Here is an 11,713-nt window from a genome sequence, read left to right on the forward strand (position 1 = left end):
TGTCAGAAAAAAAAAAAAAAAAGTTGCCAGATTCTCAGTTCATTTCTCCTAGGTCTGGGAAAGACCTAGAAAGGGAAGGCCTGGCCTCCTACATTAATGGAGAGAGGTTTCAGATGCGAATTGCCCTCATAGAAATGGTTTTGCACGGCCTTTTCAAAATGTGTTGAAGAAATACGTTTTGGGGTAAAATATTCCGATTTTCCTTCAGGGTCTGCTGTCATGTGGCGCTGTACCAGAGTAAGGTTGGGAAGTAAACCACGTTATATTAGGTTAATTAAAAACCTTGTTTAACAAGATTTTATGGTTTGTAGTGTTTGGCTTAACCCTTGCCTTGCCTAGTCTTGGGTCTTGATTACAATTTTGTATCTCATATCAAGCCCCTAAAGTCCTCGGGCATTTTTTTGATCAGTCTTTTTTTTTTTAACCTATTATTTTATGGACATAAACTAGAACATAAGCTTAGTTTCCAGAAGTATCCCAGATCATTAAGGCGTGTTCAACATCCATGTTTACATTTATTAGTAGGGGTATCAAGACTGCCACAAAGTCTATTTTGTCTGTTTTAAAATCTCTATTTTAATATTAATATGGGTCAGTTATGCCCAAACTCCAAAAGACAGGGTATAATGAGGCATGTCTGACCTCCCTGTCTGTCATGGCTGAGAATTAAGTTGTTTAGGTTTTTCTGGGGTCCCCTTGGCTGGGAGTAGATCTGCTCAGTCAGCTGTGGGGCTTAGGATTTTATTTTTAATTTGTAATTACTGTATTCGTAGGAGTCTGACAAGAATGTGAAGAGCTCAGAAACTGATGAACTAAAACGATAGAAATAAAGACGTTGAATAAGTATGGCTAAACCTTGGGGCTAACTTTTCAATAAGGAAAGCCATCAGACATGGAAATGGATTTTATAATACAGTGGGTAGCCAATAACTGGAAGGGTTTAGGTAGGGGCATTATTATGATTGTGGGAAGTGGAACTACAGAGAAAATTCTTTTAATTAGGTGGAGAAATTAGTAAGATGACATTTTGAGATTCCTTTCAAGCCCAATATTATTTTATTTTAAAGCTGAGATCCTCACTACCTGGGGTAACAGTTAAGTCTCTTAGTGATTGGTGTCAGCATGTGATTGAATTGAACATCCTCTCAGAGTCTTAATGGAGAACAGATTTAACCGGATTTGGGGACAGCTCAGTGGAGCTGAGGGGATTACTCCACAGAGTAACCAAGACGAAGGTATCCATCAGAAGGAGGCCCTTCATTCCTTAGAGGGAGGTGGTAAAAGTTACTGAAAACTAACTTTGCCTAATTTGCTTGGGTGAACCTTTGCTTTGTTCCAGTTATGTTTAATTAGAATATCTAAATTAGTCATGGTGCTTGAGAAATCTCAGCTTTTGAAATGTAATCGGTAGGTAAGTGTCGTTTCTATACGCTGTTTCCCATCTCCTAGTAGCCCTTTATTTTTTTCTCTTTGCTGAAAGAGAATCTGCTATTTTAGCAGTGTGATGAGATTTTCACATTTCAGAAGGTTATGGAACTTCAGGAATCTGTAATTTAGACTAAGAAAGTGCAAGGAGAATAGGTAGTTGAGTTTTCTCACTTTTAGGGTCTGTTCTCTTTATGGTGATTGCAAAATGAAGACTGGTTTTGAAGCAGCCACCAGGGCCCTCTGTGGAATTCTGAGTAGACCTGGTTCAATAAAAGCCAGCCAATTCCATCGGGACTCTTAGGCAATCTCTTATTTGTCCAAAGACGAAAGTTGGTGGACAGTTAGCTGTGGACTAACTTTGAGGTGAGTCTGCACACATTTGAAAGGGAGTACTGGACATATTTATTGAACACCTATTATGCTATTATGTGCTAGTTCAAAAACACACTTTGGTGTGAAAGTTTCCTTCTTAAAATTTTATTTGATTGTTAATAGTGGTATTACATAACATAACGTAAAATTTACCATCTGAAAATTTTTTAAGTGTACGTCTCAATATTGTTAAGTACATTTGCGTAGTTGTGTAACCAATTTCCGGAACTCTTTTCCATCTTGAAAAAATGAATAGTTTATAAGCATTAAACAGTAACTCCCAATTTCCTACCCCCCACCAGGCCCTAGCACGCACCATTCTATATTTTTGTCTTTATGAATTTGGCTACTCTAAGTACTTTGTATGCATGGAATCATACAATATTTGCCTTTTTGACTAGCTTCCCTTAGTGTCATGCCCTCAGGGTGCATCCATATTGCTGCATGTGTCAGAATTTCTTTCTGTCTTCAGGCTGAATAGCACTCCATTGTATGTATATACCACATTTAGTCTATTCATTTGTCTGTCCATGGACATTGCAGACTGCTTCTTCCTTTTGGTGACTGTGATAACCCTGCTATAGACATGGATGTGCAAATAACAAGGTTAGTCTTAGAGGCACGTGGAAAGAAAAGCTTATTGTACATTTTCATAAAAAGAACATGAAAATAACTTTCATGAAACACCATTGATGGGACTCTTCATAAGATGTCTTATTTAACCCAATCCCCACGTCAACTTTAAGAGGTAGTGTATTAGTCTTGTGAGGGGGAGCAGTTTGTGTGTGTGTTTGTGTACATGAGTGCACATGTGTGTTTTTTGGGGGAGTGATAAATAGTATCTTGAGTCACATTGCCTGGATTTCCATTTCATCTTCACTGCTTACCATCTGTGTGAACTTAGGAAAATTACTTAACTTCTGTGTCTCGATTTTCTCATGGAAATGATAACTGTTTAGAGTATTAAATCAGCTTATGCATGTAAATATTTCAAAACAGTGTCTATACTAAGCACTCATTGATATTCATTATTATATTTCCTGCCTTCTTTTCTTCCTTCCTCTTTCCCTCACTAATTCTCTCCCTGTCTCTTTTGCTTTTTTTCTTGTACAAGTGAAGAATTTGAGGCCTAAATGACATGGTTTGGTGAAGATCATGTAGTTATTGATTGATAAAACCAGGATTTGAATTAAGCTTTTATGACTCTAATGAGAAAGCTTTCCAGAATTTTATTGCTCCTTATCCTCGTTTATAAATAATAAAGCCCACTTTGAAATCCACATTATTGCTTGTGGACTTAATTAATTGGCATTTAATTTAGTAAATGTGTACTGAGTACTATGTGCCAGTCACTATGTTAAGTATAGGGAATGCCCTTGTAGGCTAGGAAAAACAAGTGAATATATTAAACAATGGGGTGTAAGAAAGAAAAATAAATCAAATAAGAATCAAATCCAGAAATATATGAGATTTAAAAGAGTTAAAAGCCCCTTATTGTAGGGAAAGTCTGACTAAGTTTTAGGTAATTGTTATAAGAGCTGATTTTCCTTGCATCACAAAAAACACATCTGTGTATTTTGTTCTTGTTTCCATTCTTACCACCTCCTCCCCTCAACTCAACACTACTTCAATGTTTGAAAGAAAATAATTTGCACAATCATTGCTTCTGGTTGCTCAGAGCTTTGTCTCATGGTGAGAGGTGATAAATGGAGAACAGTGAGAAGGAAAACAACTTGTTGGAACCGAACTCTCGATTCCCTCCTGGGCAGGGGTCGTCGCGAAGGATCACCGACACGAGGTTCACAGCAGAGAGTTATTTATTACTAGCGCGCTAGGGTCCCAAGCTCTAATTTGGTCCTGGGACCCCGACTGCTTGTTACAGGCTGTTTATATATGCTAACACAAGTTCAAACACAGCTTATGGCGCGAAATTCAAACAAAGCTTAAGGCGTAAAATGATTGGGTCTAGCTATAGCCTGAGCAAGGGGTCTTGGTTTAATTGGTTAGAGCAGGACCTTATGAGGTTCTTTCCTGGAGTTGATAATTCCGGGAACTTTGAGGCAGGGTGAGACCCCTGGAATTGGCAGGGTGGGACCTCATGAGGTTGTTTCCCGGAATTGGCAGGGGTGGGACCCTATCAGGGTGGAACACTATCGAGGCAGGGTGGGACCCTATCTAGGCAGGGTGGGACCCTATCTAGGGCCACCTGGTGCTAACTTTTTAGGTTTTGTGAGGCCTACTAGTTTCAAACCCTTTTCTAAACTCTGCTCCTCCCTTAACCCTTCAATGCCCAACGCTGCTTAATTAATCAACTAGCACCTACCCTACTAACTTAAGTTCCCAGGGCAAATCCCCAAAGCCTCACTTTATTTGTATTTTCTTTACTAAGCAAGGAGCTCGCCAGCTTGAGGTGTCTGTGTGATATGTAAATGATGCCCTGAATTGTTTTTTATATTCCACTTGGCACTGGAAAGGCAGTTTCAGGACTATCATCTTTGCTGAAAGATATCAAGCCTCAGATGTCAAGGAAGATTCTCAATTTAATTCTGAAAAGCTGGATATTTGCTTCCTAGCTCTACTGATTTACATCAGTTTGTTTGATTTATCTGCAATGATGTAAAGGCTGCTGCTGCTTTTTTCACCTTACAGAATCTGAGGTTAATTAGTCTCCAAGGACATAAGTACTTGAAGATGTTCTGTGTATAGTTGAAGCTGTGGAAGCTCAAGTGCATAGAACACTAATGTAGCAAAGTTTGTGATGGAAACTTGGTGGGGACATGCCTGATAAGGTAAAATGAGGAAGTTAACAGCTTCATCTCTCTTTTCTACTGAAGTCTAGAGGAAGAGCTCTGCTATAGAGAATTCTAAGTCAGAAAATGTCTTCCCTTGTGAAAAAGGGAACCCCAATCTGGATTAGGGTCCCGAGAAATTCTCTTGCAAATGTGATTCCTGAGCTGCCTTAACCTGGTTCTCATGCTGTGAACCCAATTGTGCTGGCTGGCCTTTGCAAACATGGAGTCCCACACTCTTTGGGAAGATGATCTTGGAAAAGGAAGGGCACTCCAAGTTGGACCTGCTGCAAGAAGGCTATAATGACTCCCGTCTCTCTTGAAACTCCCAATATGCATAGGCTATATATGCATATGCTCATCTTTCCAGATATAATAATTCATCATGAGAGGAATTTCTGGGCTGCCTTAGCCTAGTTCCCATGCCTGGGACCCAGTTGTGCTGGTTGGCCTTTGCAACCAGGGAGTCCCACCCTCTTTAGGAAGATGATCTTGGAAAAGGAAGGGCATTCCCAATTGGACCTGCTGCAGGAAGGCTATAATGACTTCTGTCTCTCTTGAAACTTCCTTTAGACTTCTCCTTTCCAAAGTGGGGCATGTGGTAGGTACCCAAATAACTTTCAATTCTCAGTAAACTGGGCCTGGACAGTTGCATGTCCTACTAGACCTTTTCCTTGTCTCAGCACTGCATCTGGCTTTTGCCTTTGCACTAATCACTGAGGACTTATTTAACTGCAACTTCAAGGTCATCAGACCAAGGGCACTGTTCTTTAAAAGTTTCTTGAAAGTTCTTCTGAGGCTGCTGCGAAGAATCTCTTCTTGCAATGCACACTGACCTATCTCGTCTGGCACATATATTATATGAGGAATGCAGGCACTCTTTGTGGAGTTGTCTGGCAATGTAAGGGCCTACAGTGAAAACCTTCTAAATCCACTAAAATTAGTAGCGGTGCCTTTATACCTCTAAGAGAGTTTCTTAGATGGAGAAGAGAAACATTCATGATGTGGCATTAAGGAGACAAAATATGTGAAAGGTCTTGTATTAGTCTGTTCTCTTATCGCTACAAAGAAATACCTGAGACTGCATAATTTATAAAGAAAAGAGGTTTAATTGGCTTACGATTCCTCAGGGTGTACAGGGAGCATGGCAGCATCTGCTTCTGGAGAGGCCTCACGGAGCTTTCACTCATGGTGGAAGGCAAAGTGGGAGCAGGTATCTTGCATGTCAGGGGCAGGACCAAGAAAGAGGAGGGAGGTGCTGCATACTTTTAAACAACCAGATCTTGTAAGAACTCTATCACCGGAAAAGCACTAGGGAGATGGTGCTAAACCATTAGAAGCCTCGCCCATGATCCCATCATCTCCCACCAGGCCCCACTTCCAGCATTGGGGATTACATTTCAACAAGAGATTGGAGTGGGGACACAGATCCAAACCATATCAGGTCTCTAATATCAGAGAGACTCATATCTCACATTCCAGGTGTCGTCCTTACCTGCCTCTAATTGCGTGAATCTTTCCTTAGAGCTGTTGGTGATGTTGCAAGCCTGCTTGTGGATATTGCCACATGTCTTTCACCATGGTAACTGTTTCCAATGGTGGCCTTGTACATGGATAGAAGGGACAAGAGATCTTGGGGCAAATGTGGTGAACCACTTATCTCCAACACATATAAAAGATTATTTTCATAAATACCATATATTACATGTTGATAGCAGGTGTGTGGGGACACATTGATTAGATACACCCCCTTCCGTGTCTCAGAAGATCCTTAAAAATTAGCAGGACTAACACTATTTTTTTAAAAATCATATCATTCAAAACATTGGTAATTGAACAATTTTTAAACAACTATGTTGTGTATTCTTCACAGCTGAATGTGATTTCACTGTAATTGTTGAGAAATATTGGTGAGAGGAACACATTTTTCTTCTAAGAGTCAAGAATTAGGACTTAGATTTAGGGGGCTGTGTGTGCGCGTGTGTGGCATTTAGGTGTTTTTTGGTTTTGTTTTTTGTTCGTTTGTTTTTTGAGATGGCGTCTCACTCTGTTACCCAGGCTGGAGTACAGTGGCACAATCTCTGCTCCTCAGCTCACTGCAACCTCTGCTTCCCAGGTTCAAGGGATTCTCCTGCCTCAGCCTCCCAAGTAGCTGCGATTACAGGTGCCCACCACCACACCTGGCTGATTTTTGCATTTTTAGTAGAGACAGGGGTTTCACTATGTTGGCTAGGCTGGCAAACTCCTGACTTCAAGTGATCTACCCGCCTCAACCTCCCAGAATGCTGGGATTACAGGCGTGAGCCACTGTGCCCAGCTGGTGTGTTGTTTTTAAAGTTAGGAACAAATGCTAGGTGGGAGTATAGTCCAGCTGAATTTAATATATATAGAGGTGCGCTAGAATTGATGGTCACTCTGGTCTTCTTGCGTTAGTATCCAGACATACAGAAATAAAACTCTTCAACCTGGAAAACAGAATATTTATAGCTGTAGTTGCATTCAGAGGGGCTGCTGCTGTTTAAGATTTTAGCCTCAAATTCAAAGTTAGTATGAAGTCACTTCAAAAAAAAAAAAAAAAAAAACTGCTGTGAAGATCTGCTGCACTCCCAGGTGGTCGTTTCTAAAAAGCCAGCAGCGGTGCTGCTTTAAGACTGTTTCAGGAAATCACGAGTTATTTCTTCCCTTTCCTGCTGGTGGAGGCTGTACGAATGCCCAGTGGGTCCTCTGGACAGTGGAGAATGGTTGCACTGAAAAGAGTTAGGAGAGCCACATGCACTGCTGGGCTGGGGTTGGTCACCAGGAATCAATGTCCAGTGTTTAGTACCATTTGTAGGCAAAACCAGGAAACCAAGAACACATAGTCGTTTCTTATAGAGGTTTATCCTCTATGATTTATTTAACTACATCATAGAGTTATCATAGACAGACAGCTGGATAGATACACAAACACACACACATGTATGTATATACATGATGTAGTCAAACATAATATGTAGTTAAGCTAAATTACATAATTGTATATAAGATATAATGATTTTTTATAATATATTATTTAAAGTGATTGTATAAATATTATTCTTCAGCTTGAACATTATAGAGACCAAAACTGAACTCAGTGCTTTATCAGATGTCTGACCAATGACCAATACTTTTTTTCAAAGCAGTACTTCTGTTGTTGTGGCCAGGTCCCATATTTGCTTAAAAATAATAGCACCATATTACTGATGCCAAAGACCCATTCTTTGTGATTTCTGGGTCTTATACAATATATTCACAATTTTAAACCATCCTTAGGATTCTCTGATATAGATACCTTACTCTTTCTTTGGCAAACACTTTGTATATAGCAAACAATTTGTATATATAACTTAAGTGGCAAGTTAACACTTAAGAAACCAAAGAATAAGGATTCATTTGGCTTAGCCTGCCTGATGTTCAGTTGTAAGTTATATCTTCTAATTTCCCTGAGTAATCACCAAGGTAATCAACAAATATCTACCACCATAAAAAAGTGTTAGCCTCATGCTGTCAACTACCTAGAACAGTAAAGGGAGGACTGAGACCATTTCTTGAGAAAGCAGGTATCAAATGGAGCTGGAGTAACTAAAAGAGTTCATGACAAGCAGGCCACAGGTGATCAGAAGGGGTGAAGCTTCTGAGCAGGAGTTGATAGAGAAAAATGAGAGTATTCACTCAGTAAGCCTTGCCCCCACCCAAATTGCCTTTGCTAACTCCCAGAAACTTTACAATTAGGACTGCATTTATTACTGTAAGCTTAGAATGTGGCGTGAATAATATTATTTGCATATTAAAGAAAAGGATAAAGCCAGAAACCCATAACCTTTGTCATAGATATTTGGGTTATGAGGTGACGTGGCTGGAATAAGATGCTGGACACTCACTGGCTTTATCTAAAGATTATAGGGCCGGTGACTTGGCAGGAAAAGTAAAAACATACCTATAGCAGGTGTTAAAAAACTCAAATGCCTGCAGTGGCCAGCAGGCCATATAAGTGTATAAACTGAATCAGGACTATAAAAAGCAACAGCAGAAACTTGATGATAAATGCATGCTGGCCTCAGCCTCAGTTGGAAGGTGGTAGTAGCTAGTATTGAGGACCCCCTGGAGTGCACAGCCCTCTTCCTCCTTCTAAAGGGGCAGCTTCTCCAACAGAGTGGTCCCCTGTGGAAAAGAAAACCTGTTGTGGCTAGGCATTTAAACTTTTCAAGTGGAGCCCAAAATCCAGATTTTTCTGTGATTTGTCAATGATTATCAGTTGTTGGCAACTGATTTAATTTTTAAAAAAAGAGAAAAGAAAAGAGCAGATTAAAAAAAAGTTGTGAAAAAAATGCCCCAGGGGAAGAGCATATAACTCTTCTGTCATTTACACTTGGCTTCCAGGGATCCAGATTGCCTTCTGGATCAGAGCCAGCACACCTGCATCCTCCAGGCCCAGGTAAGGCTGAGTGAGAACTAGAGAGCCAAAGAGTGGTAAGATGTGACTGGGTATTTGAAGGAGAATAAATAGGCGTTGGAACTGAACATTGCCCCTATATAATTTTCTTTAGATCTAGCCCAGATGGCTATAGATTGCTATATTAATAAACTAAATAAACCATGAAAGTCAATCATTTCTAACCATCTACACTGCAACTTAAATGCTCAAGGAGAAAATAAATTTTGAGCTGGGAGTAAAGGTGAGTGATCGCTTACTGGGTATGAACACCTTCATTCCATTTATCATAGCATTTGTCTAGCAATAAAGAGGATGCTTTTCCTTTTTTTAAGTTTAGGGGTACATATGTAGGGTTGTTGTAGATGTAAAGTCATGTCATGGAGTTATGTGGTATAGATTATTTTGTCACCCAGGTGTTAAGCCTAGTACCCATTATCTGTTTTTCCTGATCCTCTCCTTCCTCCCACCCTCCACTCTCCAGTAGCCCCTGTGTCTGCTCTTCCCCTTTATGTGTTCTTGTAACAAGAATGCTTCTCTAGCAGGAGTCCAATATGATGTATGTTCTGCTGCCCATTATTGATAAAACTATTTTTCTTTAAAGAGTATCCAGAGATACTTTTTGGTTTAATTTGTCTCTCTTGTATCTTGCTTTTCTCTCTAACTCTGGCTGCCCTCACTTCAAGCTGGGAATTTGAAATGGATCAGCTGAGTACTTTATCAGTAGGAAGAAAACTCTTATTAGAGGCTGAAAATCATTCTGCACGGAAACACATATGCACATACACACACACACACAGATGCCTTCAAGCGAGGATGCCTTAAGTAATTAAAGGTAATGTGTGTCAAGCGTTAATTACAAAATCACTGTGCTCTTCTGAATTGTACACAATTATCAGGCAAGCAGCACAAATATCATCATGCCACAAGGCTGCGTTTCCTTACCATGAGCTTTAACAATTTATTTTCAGAACTTCAGTTACCATTAATTATGCATGCATCTCTACACATTCCCTATATGCCTGGATTATTAGGTATATGCCATATCATGAAGGCTGTGAAAGTGATTACAAGAAAGTCAAAGATACCCAGACAGGATCTTTCCTCAGAACCATTTACTTATGCACATACACCCACATTTGTAAATATAATATTGTGGCAAAAGGCTTGGGCTCCAGTCATTCAGAGTAGCCACATTGCCCAGGAGTATATAACTCTATCTACTTTCATTTATAAGTGTTTTTATCATGAAACATAAGGGGCTGTTCATGTTGTAAATCAAGATCTTGTAATTTCAGTGTCTGATATAAGTCAGACTACTGGAAATAAAGAAATGTGATTAAAATTAGAAAGGAAAAAAAAAGAAAACCTTTTATGATTCTTCCAGTCCTACATTTTTTATTATCAGATGCTTTGGCACTGTTTGTTCCAGGTGCTAGAAGGATGAGTGACACTGACGATCTGAAACATTTATTAGTGAATTGATAGATGTTTGAAGTATATCTCTATTGTTGAAGAAAGGATCCTGAATTGGAATCTCAAACTAAAACAGATACATCTTCCTGACCTCTGTCTAAACTTTCAGGGCTGTTTCACAGTGAACTAAATAATAAATATTTAATAAATGATTGTGTTTGGCATATCTGGATTGAGTGTCCTCAAAGAAAACTCTCATTTTAGGATCTAGGAAATATACAACAGCAGAAATGGAAGTAGAAAATACTACATATAATTTAAAAAGACGAGAATATTTAAGGTTTTGAATGACTATTGGATACTTGTCATATGACCTAAAGCTTCTACATAATTATTGTTAGGTATTCATTGCAACAGATTTCACATGTGCAAAACATCTTTGCAGGTAAATACAAAAAAGTGAAACTCAGTGTTTACTGATACTCCACACCAGTGGCTGTCAAACTGTAGTGTGCACCAGAATCATCTGAAAGGCTTATTGAAGCACCACTAATCTTTGGGTTCTTCCCCCACAATTTCTAATTCAATAGGTCTGGGGTGGCATAGAGAATTTCAGTTTTAATGAGGTTACTGGTTGACCTGGTTTGGCTGTGTCCCTACCCAAATCTCATCTTGAATTATAGTTCCTATAATCCTAATGTGTCATGGGAGGGACCTGGTGGGAGCTAATTGAATCGTGGGGGCAGATTTCCTCATGCTGTTCTCATGATAGTAAGTTCTCACAAGATCTGATGGTTAAATAAGTGGCTTCTGCCTTCTCTGGCTCTCATTCTTCTCCTTTCTGACACCATGTGAAGAAGGACTTGTTTGCTTCCCCTCTGCCATGATTATGAGTTTCCTGAGGCCTCCGCAGCCAAGCCAAGCTGTGAGTCAATTAAAGCTCTTTCCTTTATAAATTCCTGGTGTCAGGTATGTCTTTATTAGCAGTGTGAGAATGGACTAATACACTGGTGATGCTGATGCTGCTGTTCAGAGACTACGCTGGGAAAATCACTGCTCTACAGCGTATGCTCCATCACATGAGGGGTAAAATCTCTCTTATTTATGTTGGTCCCATAGTTGGTGTTCAACAAGCAGATAATAAGTGAATCGTAGGGATGAAAGCCATCAAAATGCTTGAGAACTTTTATTACATATAAATGAGCCACCCTAGAGTAGGAAATCATCTGTACTTTGGTTCCAAAAACAGTTCACA

General features: G+C 39.6%; 1 long non-coding RNA gene across 1 annotated transcript in view; it reads left to right on the plus strand.

Moving 5' to 3' along the window:
* Positions 1-10,405, plus strand: part of LOC105513224 — a 17,842-nt gene extending 7,437 nt beyond the window's left edge. Inside the window, exons 3-5 of the long non-coding RNA XR_001001967.1 lie at positions 2,226-2,406; positions 9,527-9,601; positions 9,729-10,405. This is a non-coding gene — a long non-coding RNA (uncharacterized LOC105513224). The remainder of the gene's footprint in view (positions 1-2,225; positions 2,407-9,526; positions 9,602-9,728) is intronic.
* The last annotated feature ends 1,308 nt before the right edge of the window (positions 10,406-11,713 follow it).

The sequence above is a fragment of the Colobus angolensis genome, unplaced genomic scaffold (genome assembly GCF_000951035.1).
Source record: "Colobus angolensis palliatus isolate OR3802 unplaced genomic scaffold, Cang.pa_1.0 Scaffold225, whole genome shotgun sequence".
Classification (NCBI taxonomy): domain Eukaryota; kingdom Metazoa; phylum Chordata; class Mammalia; order Primates; family Cercopithecidae; genus Colobus; species Colobus angolensis.